The sequence below is a fragment of the Sminthopsis crassicaudata genome, chromosome 4 (assembly GCF_048593235.1).
Source record: "Sminthopsis crassicaudata isolate SCR6 chromosome 4, ASM4859323v1, whole genome shotgun sequence".
NCBI lineage: Eukaryota > Metazoa > Chordata > Mammalia > Dasyuromorphia > Dasyuridae > Sminthopsis > Sminthopsis crassicaudata.
The window spans coordinates 123,161,338-123,173,795 of NC_133620.1; the positions used below are offsets into that span (position 1 = coordinate 123,161,338).

The 12,458-nt window shown below is 33.1% G+C and overlaps 1 protein-coding gene across 7 annotated transcripts in view; it reads left to right on the forward strand.

The window, feature by feature from the left end:
- Positions 1 to 12,458, forward strand: part of LOC141565771 (protein unc-93 homolog A-like) — a 234,147-nt gene that overhangs the window by 29,724 nt on the left and 191,965 nt on the right. For 5 of the 7 annotated variants that reach the window (XM_074309320.1, XM_074309329.1, XM_074309318.1 and 2 more), the window contains exon 2: positions 10,444 to 10,511. The exons of the other annotated variants lie outside the window; for them this stretch is intronic. The gene's annotated coding sequence lies outside the window, so the exon portion shown is untranslated. The remainder of the gene's footprint in view (positions 1 to 10,443; positions 10,512 to 12,458) is intronic. 7 annotated transcript variants of the gene reach the window in all.

Consider the following 12,458-nt stretch of genomic DNA (forward strand, 5'->3'; position numbering starts at 1 on the left):
TAAATCCTACAAAACCCTGAATTCCCTCAGCTTTTGCTGGCAGATTTTTATAGCCCTAATCCCAGCAGTTCTTCTCTCTTGACATTGTTTATCTGCACTCAAAGACTGAATGAAATTGTAGCCCTAACCTTTCACCTCTGAAGACTAGAGGTCATACTCTGCTTTTGTTTTCCTTAGCAACTACTTTGTCATTATGTCTGCCATTTGTCCAGGTTTTTTTTTTTTTTTTTTTTTTTTTTTTTTCCGATCCAGCTCTTGAACATTTAGGGGAACATGGAAATTCCTGAGAAAAAGACTGCCTAAAATTTCACTTATAATGTCAGTTTTCTCTTCTTTTCCCCTTATTCTTCAGATTGTGCAATTGGCCAAGGCTATCTTTATATAAGCATATGTTATAGAAAAAATGTCCAGGCCTTTAAGGAAACTTTAAAAAGCTAATTCTGTCTAAGAACCTCGTTTTGCAAAGGATAAAGCTGGGAATTGAAGAGGGGAAAAAAAAAGAAAAAAAAAAAGGACTTGCTTTAAAAGTGCATAGGGACTTAGAGCAAAATTTAGGGCTAGAACCCAGAACTCTTACATCCCAGTCCAAAGCCAAGATGCCACTGAGTATGTCTTTATGTTGTCACCCCTTATTTTCAATGTTCACCTGAATTATAATTATATGTATATCTAGACACATATTTAAAGATTTATTGTCCCTCCCCCCCTTTTTATTGCCACTTCTTGTCTCTATTCTTTCATTCTTTCATTTCATTTGATCAAAATGAAAATTGGATGAGATTGAATATTTCCATGGATGATATTTCAGGCTCCTCATCTTACTGAGGAAAGGATATGCCAGGCTTTATCTGCATTTAGTTGCTGGAGGATTTTTTTTTTTTTTTTATATCAGCTTTGAATCCCTCCTATGTGTCTGTTCCTTTAATGGGATGGCTGTAAGCAATAGAGGTTATTAGTACTCAAAGCTCAGGAAATGTATTTCATTTCCTTTTGTGAAGGATTTGCATTATCACAACAAGCAAGACTCCTAAGAGTCTTATTTTATTCATTGTCACTAGCAGGACTGAGCAGTGAAATCCTAAACAAATAAAAATCTAATGCATTATGCAATTTTTAGTCCTGGTTTTGAAGAAGGAATTGTTTTCCAGATTTAAAAAAAATGCCCTCTCTTTTTATTGTTGTTTCTTTAACAAATACACTGGGGAGATCAAAATCCAGCTTCCAGATCATCTACATCTTGAGCACATTTATCTGAGAATAATGAAATAGCCAGACTTTCCCCTTGTCTCCATTTTGCTCCCTTCCCTCTCCCATTTTCAAATAAGAGAAAGTAAAGAGATCTTATATGGACTTGAATGGTAAAGTGATATAAACCATAGAGAAGAGTTAAACCTCAAAGATAATGACATATATGCTTTACTTTAAAATACTGTTTCTTCTGGGTTTAAAAATGGGAGAAAGTGACTTTTTAAAGTAATAATAATAATAGTAATAAAATAGACCAATCTTAGTACATTTTTACAAATAGCAATCCTTGACACATTATTGAATGAATTCGAAGAATTGTTGAATATATATATATATATATATATATATATATATATATATATATATATATATATATATATATATATATCTTTATTACCTTTCAGAAATATGTTCTTTTTGTTTTTCTGGAAATAGTTCCAATTGTTTATTTTATTTTAACTTGTAGTTATAAAGTACAAGTCTCTGTTCTATTTCCCTGATTGTTCAGACCTATGCAATTGATCAAGACTATCTACCTAGACATACATAAATGCAAAAATTTCTTAAGGATAGCTCAAAGCTAATAACTTCCTAAGGTCAAAGGATTTATGTGCATGGCAAAATTATCTTGATTTACAGCTAGGTTTGTAACTCAGAGACTGTGTAAACAAATGTTCTTTAATAGAACACTATCTTAAATAGAGTAGGAAAACTTACTGTTCATTGCATGTCTGTACCTGCTTCCTTCTTTCCATTTCTGAAGTTTGTTGTAACTCCTCAATATAGGTTAAGTACCAGAAGTCTCATAATTATGGAAATTGCTTCAGCTTTGGTGCTCAAAACCTCCTTGATACAAATCAATACCACTCACTGGACCTAGGATTTCCAGACCTCTTGAACTTCAAGCCTAGATATTTGTTAAGAGCAATATTTGTCACCTACTCAGAAAAGGAAATAGGAAGCAGCAAAGGCAGCTAGGACCCAAATGCAAGTTGAGTCCATGTTTCATGTACAAATAATGGTAGAGTGAGAAGAAAAAGTGTAATACTTCCCTCTTCCCCTTCTGGGCAATTTAGGGCTAGAGAACATTACTTAGCACATGGAGAATGAAGGCAAGAGAATAAATTGGAAACCCTTATATCTCTTCTTTTTAACTGATGCTACCTCCTGCCACAGTCTGGGAGCTGGGAAAGGACTAAGGACTTAGTATTTGCCAAAACTCTTCACTAAATCATCACATGACTGCTTTGGAATCCTCATATATTTGGGAGCGAAGGAGACATTTATATGTCTGTTCTTGCTATAGCTATAAAGACTCAATTGTAAAAGCTAATGGATGTCAATTGCCTAAACATAACTGGGGCATTCATTAGGGTTGAATGTAACAGCAGCAGCTTACAATGAGGCAAGAGTGGAGAAAAACACTGGAATGAGTGATTCTGCTGATAGCAGAAGAGAAAACATCCAAACCTCCTTGGAGTACCCCTAGATCCTGAGGGGGAGACATAGCAAGTCTTACTCTGGAAAAATGAGTCTAGAATTTTGCTTTACTAATATAATATATTATGTATCCTGATTGTATGAGTTTGAGGGAAAAAATATACCATTCATTTATCATGTATTTCCATTTTCCCAGGTTGCTTTCAGGGAACTCCAGCATTTTAAAGAGAGAGATAGCAGAAAACATTGATGAGCTCTTATTCTCTTAAGCAAAAGAGATAATTTATGCAAAACAAAATCGCAGATTCACTTTTCAGTGTTCCTTTCTGTTCCATTGTTGATATTTTTCTTTCCTCTCGTTGCTGAATTAGGATATAAAACTTTTATTTTCAACAGTAAGTAAACGTGTTTTGATGGTGAAATTTTGCCAATCCATCACTTTTATTTTTTCCACCCAGCAATAAATTTCCTGTCATACTCCCCTTTTTCATTTGTGCTTTCTTTGGTATTGTCACATCCATCACTTCTGCAGTCATGATGTATGTATCTTGCACACTGATTCACTAGACTCCAGCTAATAAACAATATATTGCTTTTTTTGGCATAGATACAGCATTTGTGGATTACTTAGTGAAACCTAGAATACTATGCAACTCTCTGCACACTGACCACTTTCAAAGCCAGTGTTCATTGTGCTCAGTTTATAAATGGGAAACTGAGGTACAAAGGTGCCCATTGACTCCTGAGTAAGAAGCAAATGTGAAATAGATTCAAAAATTGATACATGATATATAGATTTCTTCAATTCCCTTACTCCTTGATGAAACCACTATTTTTTCCAGGATATATAACAATTAGTGTTATGTTAGAAGAATTAGGAAGAAAACCAGTTAAGTACAACAACCAAGAAAAGTTCATTGACATTGACTAGTTCATGGAAATATACTTGGTTGATTGAACTAGGATATGGTTGATTCAGAAAGTTTCCTATTAAAAAGTCCTTCTTCCTTCATCTAAGGTTACCCATTTTTTACATAGTCTAAAATAATGATATTAGACTAGTCAATGCGTACTATCAAATATGTGACTTCATTAGTTCATAATTAATTATAATAATTTAAATTTAAAATTTAATATAAATAATTTAAACTAGAAAACTCCTTATTCCCCACTCCCTTGTTTTAACCATTGCCATACCACTATTTAATCAACTTCTTTAAAGTTCAAGCCAAGATTTTGTAATCCTTTATTCATAATTGTCATCGTCATGGGCTCAATTCCTGGTCATTTTCCACTTTTCTTCATAACACAGTCTTCCTTTCTATCCCTGACTTCTCCCTCATTCTTGGGGACTTTAAAAGCCACATTTATAATAAACCTGATAGACTGAACTCACATTCTTGATCTCTTCAACTATAGACTTCTTCATTTTACATTTAATTCAACCATGGATTGGTGGAGTCATTCCATCATTTGAAATCACTCAAACTTTCACCTCCTGAATTCTATGACTTTCTTCTTTGACCATAATTTATTGTTTTCTAACTCAATCAATAAACATATTATAAACCCTTCTTATATGCCAGGCACTAAATTAAGCACAAAGCAAAGTATTACTTGTTATTTCCATCTTTTGGGCCACAGAACTGATCTGAAGGCTTAATGCGGGTCAAAATTTCTGCATGAATTGTAACTCTACACCTATTAACTTTTTAATGTCCTTATCCATTATTTTCTTCTTCTGGTCTCAGAGGAAGAAGGTACTCTTTTCTTGCCAAATATAATCCTTCTACTTATGTTGTTGTTCTCATTTCCTCCAGTCATCCATGACTTCATCTCATTCACATCTTCTCTTGATCTTTCTTGTACTAGTTTCTTCTCTGTAGTCAACTAACTTGTTCAAGTGTCTCCTCTTATAAAATATCTTCCTCAAGATAAATTGTCATCTTTCTTTCCTTTTCTTCACAAATAAGTTGCTAGAAAGACTTGTCTATGCTGTCTTATCTATATGGTTCTGAAATTCTTTTTTTTTTTTCCTTTTCCTTTTTTCTAGCTTATTTTTCCCAATTACACATTAGAACAATTAAAGTTTTTAAAAAATATTTTTTAGTTTTGAATTCCAAATTCTATTCCTCCTTTCCTGAGATAATAATTCAATAAAGTTTATAAATATGCAATCATGTAAAACATTTCCATATTAGTCATTTTGTATGACAAAAAAAGTGAAAGAAAAAAAATAACATGCTTCAGTCTGTATTCAGAAATATCAGTTCTTTCTCTGAATGTGCATAGCATGTTTCATTGTGAATCCTTTGAGTTGTTTTGGTTCATTGTATTACTGAGAATACTCTAGTCAATATTTCTGACTGCGTATATGTTCTCCTGGTTCTGCTCACTTCATTCAGCATCACTTCAGGTAAGTCTCCCCAGATCTTTTGGAAATCTTCCTGCTTGCCATTTCTTATAGCACAACTATATTCCATCACAATTATGTACTACACTTTATTTAGCCGTTACCCAATTGAGGGGCATCCTGGCAATTTTCTATTCTTAGCCACCACAAAAAAGAGCTGCTATAAATATTTTTGTACAAATAGGTCATTCCCTTCACATTCTTTCATGACTTTGGGATATAGACCTAGTAGTGGTGTTGCTAGATCAAAGAATATACACAGTTTTACAACTCTCATAATTTTAAACTGTTCTCAGAATGATTGAATGAGTTTATAAGTCCACCAACAATGCATTAGTGTCTCTGTTTTCCCACATCCCCTCCGACATTGATCATTTTCTTTTCTTGTCATATTAGTCAATCTTATAGGTATAAGGTAATACCCCAGAATCATTTTAACTTTTATTTCTCTAATCAATAGGGATTTAGAGCGCTGCTTCATATATCTATAGAGAGCTTTTATTTATTTATCTGAAAACTCATATCTTTTGACCATTTATCGAATGGGCAATGAATTGTATTTTTAAAAATCTCAGTTCTCTATTTATCAGAGATACTTGCTACAAAAATTTCCCACAGTTTTCTGCTTTTCTTTTCATTTTGGTGGCAGTCGTGGCAAATTTTTTCAATTTTGTATTATCAAAATTATCTATTTTATATTTTGTAATATTCCTATATTTTCATTGGTCCTAAATTATTTCCTTATTCATAAATCTGACAATTGATCTGTTTCATGCTCTCCTAATTTGCTTAATGTATTGCCTTTTATAAGTAAATCTATTTTGACCTTATGTTGGTATATGATGTAAGATCTTGGTCTGTATCTAGTTTCTGCCATACTGTTTTCTAGTTTTCTCAGCAATTTTTGTCAAATAGTGATTTTTTTTTTTAATTCCAAAAGATTGGATCTTTGGGCCAGTTACTATAATTGTAATGTAAACCTAATCTATTCCACTGAGTCACCAATCTATTTCTTAGCTAGTACCAAATTTTAATTGTTTTGTTCCTGAATCTCTTGTAATTTGACTTCTATTTATACCACTCTTCTGAGACTGTTCTCATTAATGTCTCAAATAAGGCATTTAGTTTATATAGTGATTAAAAGGTTAATGAAGAAGACCTGAATTCAAATCTAATTTTAGGTACTTAGTAAGTGTTTGGTAAGACACTTAAATAGCTCTGTGCCTCAGTTTCCTCATTTGTAAATTAGGTATATATAATAGTTTCTACCTCTCAAGATTGTTGTGAAGATACAATGAGCTAAAATTTGTAAGATACTTTGAAAATCTTCACTATATAAATCCTAGCTATGATTATTAGTGACCTTTTTATTGCTAAATATCTTGATTTGTCCTCATTTTCCTTAAGACCTTTGTAGCACCTGGCACCATGGACCATCTGCTTTTAGGTAGTCTCATCCCTTGGTTCCTGTGACACTTTTTAAAAGTAATTTTTAGTAATTCCTCTTTTAGCTATTTGACTACTCTACTTTTTCTCATGTTGGATTCTCATGTTCATATCATCCCTCAAATACAAGTGTTTCCCAAGTACAGATACTTTCTTCCTTGGTGATTTTATCTACTCCCATGGCTTCAATTATCACATCTTTGTATGTGATTACTAAATCAGTAGAGCTATAAACAATTATTATGTGTCAGACAATGGACTGAGCAATGAGAATACAAAGAAAAATTAAAAATAGTTTTGCTCTCAAGGAGCTTGAAATCGAAGGGAAAATAAAACATTTAAAATTGAGAATATGCTCCTAATTGTCTGCTGGCTGTTTCTACTCTTGAGGGCATACTAGCATGTTCTATTCAAACCTTTCAAAACTGTATTAATCATATTGACCTCTAAAACTTTTTTTTCCTAACATCTCTATTTTTATTGAATATGTTACTACAAAAGACCAGTCATCAGGCTCCTAAGCAGAATAAAATCATAGAATCACAGAGCAAGAAGGAACCATGGACACCATTTTCATTATAATCTAAGCTCTCAGAGAAAAATTAAAAGAAGCAGAACCCACAAATTCTTGAAGCAACTGATTTGGACATCTCTAATTGTTAGAAAGTAGTTGTTATTTCTTTTGTTTTTCTTTCATAGAATTAAGTTGAATTCTACCTCTTTGGAACTTCTAGTCATTGGTTCTAGGATCTGGGGAACAAACAAAACAAATTTAAGTTCTTTACCACAGAAAGTGCTTATGAATAAATGAAGGTGCAAATGAATGAAGATAGCAAAAAACCAATTGTGACCCTTAAGTCTTTTCTTCAGGTTAACCAGCTTCCCTTTACTCAGGAGATGGCATAAACACTAGCTCTTTAAAATTACCTAACTGAAAAATTAAATAGTTCATATTTCTCTTAAATAAAAGATCCCCAAAGTCTTAGTGCGGTTTAAAACTTTAATAGCTGAAAACGGCATAATACTTTTTTGGGAGAACATCCTATACATATGCGAGACAATTTTCACTTTATGCAAAGTGTCATTCTGCAAATATAATTTAACATAAAGAATTCTGGGAAAAAAATCCAGCATTATAAAAACAAACAAAAATGTATGTTAACTAATGTACAGCACTGCTCTCACTTGCTTTCTGTGCTCTTACCCCTTGAACATGCTCCACACTCTCTCTCTCACAAAATAAAAATTAAAAAAAACAACAAAACAAGCACACATAAAATCCTCTAAGTGAAAGCAGAAGAATGGATGTAGAGCTGCTGGTTAGGATCTTGGCTAGAGATCTCTGGTGAAAGAAAGGAGACCTTTGCCTGCTCTTCTCACTCATCTGTGTCTGTCTTCTGTTTGTCCAGTTCTTATACCAGAGTCTGTCCCCTAGTCTCCCTGACACCTGTTATCTACCTTTTGGAGTCTGTGTCCATGTTTATGTAAAAATTACTTTACATAATAACATAATTATTATGATCTGTGAAGGAGTTCATTTAAATAAAGTGAGAATTTCTGTAGTTCAAATTTCTCCATAAGGATAAAATGAAAGAGAGTCAGAATTTTGCTAAAGTCAGAATTTTGCTAAAGAAGTTAAGCTTTCCACTTTCTTACTTTTTTATCATTCACCGGGCTGTTTGACTTCTCCCCCAACTCTGGGATATCACCAAGAATAACTCAGCAATCATACCTATCAATTTTTTCAGTACCTAGCATGTAATTGGTCTAGGCTGATGACCCCATCTATTTGAGAGTAGTGAGGCAATCTTCTCACACATCATCAATTTCAATCTTTTTCAGCATTTTTTTGTTCTATCTTTCCCAGTCTAAAGTTAATTCTCCTTAGTGGAGAAAATTGGAATTGAGTGGTTCCAGCTTCTCACTATTAACATTATCTATCTTTCCAGCACAGTAGTCCTTTATGTATCCCCTTGGATTATCATTTTGCCTCCTAGCAAAACTTTAAAAAATTGAAAAAGGTGTTGTTGGCTTTACTATTTGGTTGCCACAATCAGGTTATTCTAGACTTTGCTATTTTAGTACTACTCTAACAGGACCAAACTACTCTTTTGTATTCACTTTCAGTTACTTATCCTAGTTTCCATCTTCTGTAAATATCTTTAAAAAAAGATGTGAGTCGGTTCCAAGTTCTTCTTGCAGTCATGTTTACTGGTACATGGTAAGAATTTCATAAATGCTTGTTGACTGACTGATGGTGAACTTTATCTTGGAACTGTATTTGAGATTCAGCTCCCTCTCTTCTTCATCAAATTAGTTGTAAATCCTATTAAATTTCTCATCTTGATTCCATTATCTATTGCATCGGTCTTTATCTATTCCCATTACTTTTACGTTTCTTCAGGCCGTGTATTCTTTGACCTACAGTAATATATTAACTGCCTAGGCAATTTTCCTACTTCCAGTCTATTTTCATTCCCATACTTTCATTCATTCACCACAAATTGCTAAACTAGTTTTCTAACCCACTCCCATTATCTCATTCCTCTAACTGAAAACACTTTTTAGTGGTTTCCCATTAGTTGAAGAGTCAATTTCTTATGCTAACATTCAGGGACTTCCATGATCTTAATCCAATTTATCTTGTAAGACTGATCTTATCCTTGTAGTCTATGTTCTATTCAAACTCAACTCTTCTCTGTTACCTCTAAAATAGACTCCTTTTTCTCACTTTTTGAAATCTCTCCCTTCTTTCAAGTCCCAATTTAGATATTAGCTCCTCCCCCAATTCTTTGCTCCCCAAGTGAAAATGGTTTCTTCTGACTCATGGCCCATTTCTTTATATAGATATTTAGATATCTCACCTCATTTGTATCAGTAACCCTATCATATACTTGTATATCCAAAATACCTGTTTTTTCACCTTAGTATATTGCAAGTCCTTGACTGAAAGAGTTTTGTCAAAGCTCTTTGTAGTCTCAGATTTTAACCTTACTTGTGTACTTAATAAATGTTTCTTAAATGAATGACTGAATAAATGGGATCCTGTGAAGTAGATGATGATGATGATAGTATTAGCAACAACAATAATAATAAAAACATTTATATAGTGCCTCAAAGTTTGCAAAAGACTTACTTGTTTTTGAAGAGATTGTTATTTATTTCAAAAACAACCATATCAGGTAAAAGTTACTCTTATTCTCATTTCAAAGATGAGGAAACTGAATTTAAGTGATATTTCCAAAGCCACACAGTTAGTGAGTATCTGAGGCAGGTTACAGATAATGGGTCTTCCTCATTCAAAGTCCAGCCTGCTGTCCACAATTCCATTTGGCTGCTCCTAGATATGCACTTAGGTTAAATGATTTGCCCATAATTACACGGTCACTTAGATGGCAGAACTTTGATCCTAACCCAATTTCCTGACTCCAAATCTTGTGATCTTTCAACCATATCAGGCTGCCATGGTGAAATATATGAGATTTATGTTTTGGCAGCTGTATGGTTCAGCTGATCCAAACTGGAAGTGAAACTATCAAAACTCATTTGTTTAATTTATTGTTTGGGACTTAAAGGTTTCAAGTACCTTAATTAATAATTTTCCAAGGATAAGTCATTTTACAGACCAGACTTTCACTTCCAGCAGTGTTTTAGGGAATTAAATCTATGAATAGAGATCAAAATATATCTTTTCTGCCACCCAGAGAAAGTGACAAATACAAGATAAGGAGGAAACTTTAGAAGTCAATGGCTTTCCATAAAAAATGCAGTAATAATAATAATAGAGCAAAGTTAATGTTAAGGGTAAAAGCTAGCCATAATATACCTCTATAACAAGGAGCACAGATTTGAAGTGAGAAAAAACACATTGCCTTAATTTTTTTTTCATTTTACAGACTGGGAACTGAGTTCAAGAAAGGATTTGACCTAGGACTTCTAACTCCAAATTGGCTCTCATTCCAAGGTACCACTCTAAGTTCTGCAGTCTGGAAAGATCACTGGTGACAATCTGGGGGTGACAGTGTAGGCAAACAAGAAAATCAAAGCACTCCAGTGTTTTGTTTTGTTTTTTTTTTTTATTTCCAGGTGAAAGGAAGAAAGCATTAACTCTCTCTTTTTGTTTATTTTCAGTTCCAAATTCTCTCCCTTCTTCTAGCCCTTCCTCACTCATTGAGAAGACAAAAAAAATACAATAGTCATTCATTATACATATGAAATCATGCAAAACATTTCCACATTAATCATGTTATAAAAAAACAACAAAAATAAAGTTTAAAAAAATGAAGCATTAATGGCCTATACAAATTACATGAACCTGAAAGCATATTTAGGATTGGTCTAAAGCAGAGGCTGATAAACTATAGCTACTTGGTTTTTTACACTTGCTTATGAGCTAAGAATTTTTTTTTTTTTTTACAATTTAAAATAGTCTTACTGTATTTTAAAAATGTAAAAAGCATTCTTAGCTTGCAGGCTGAACAAAAATGGGGAGTGGGTTGGATTTGCTCTCTGGTCATAGTTTGCTTACTTTTAATCTAAGGGTAAACTGCATCTAGCAGGAAATAATAATTGTAGAGTCTTATGATCTTTCCTTTTTTTCCTTAATCAATGAACATTTATTTATTTATTTATTTTTAAAATTTTATTTTATTTAGAATTTTTTTTCCACAGTATATATGCATGAGTAATTTTTATATAATATTATCCCTTGTATTAATTTTTCCAAATTATCCCTCCCCTCCCTCTACTCCCTCCCTTAGATGACAGGCAATCCCATACATTTTACATATGTTACAATATAACCCAGATACAATATATGTGTGTAAATACCATTTTCTTGTTGCACATTAAGTATTGGATTCCGAAGGGATAAGTAACTTGGGTAGATAGACAGTAGTGCTAACAATTTACATTCACTTCCCAGTGTTCCTTCTCTGGGTGTAGTTGTTTCTGTCCATCATTGATCAACTGGAAGTGAGTTGGATCTTCTTTATGTTGAAGATATCCACTTCCATCAGAATACATCTTCATACAACAATCAATGAATATTTATTAAACAATTATGATGTTCAAAGAACAATAGCAAGTACTATGGGAGATACAAGGATAAATAATATAAGGTTACATTCATGTAGTAAATAAACATATATAAAAATGGCTACCTATTAGACATTGAATGCTCAGATATTCAGATGGCTTAGTGATTTCATCAATGTGGATATTCTCCTCAGTGATGCAGGATCTAAGATATCTTTTTCTGTCTTTCCAAAATTTGCCACAGAAGGTCCAACCCTACACTCTGTGATCCTTCCTTGTTTTTTCCTAACATCAGGAAGATACCCATGGAGTATTCACACTGTTTACATGTCATCCCTTCTTCTTGTCATGTGACAAGCAAATTTTCCCCTCAATATATTTCCCTAATTTCCATCACATCTGTTATCAAAGTTCTGTGTTATATGCTTCAGCCTGATAACACACACCATGCATGATTCCATTGTGCTCTGATACTCATTTTTAATTTTTCAGAGACTATAGTGTTTGTGACTGAGTTATACAACACTACAGAGTATTAGTAGTATAAAGATGAGCCTTTGCTCTAGAACTTGGATCACATACAAATGTAGGCTTATATATACATACATATGTACAGCTCTATGTACATCACTTTCTGTCTGTCTCTTGCCTTTGTCTCTCATTCTGTCTCTCTTCTCTCTCTCTCTCTTTTTCTCTCTTTCTTTATCACTATCTCTCCTCACATTGATAACAAGTTATAATCTCAGAAAGGAGATTTAAAGTCAAAATTATTTTTGTAGAGTCTATATTTCCGGAAAAAAGACAATATTAGAATAATAAACAGCATCCTGAATTGGAGACCTGATAACCAAATTTAAAAAAAAAAGAGTTCTGT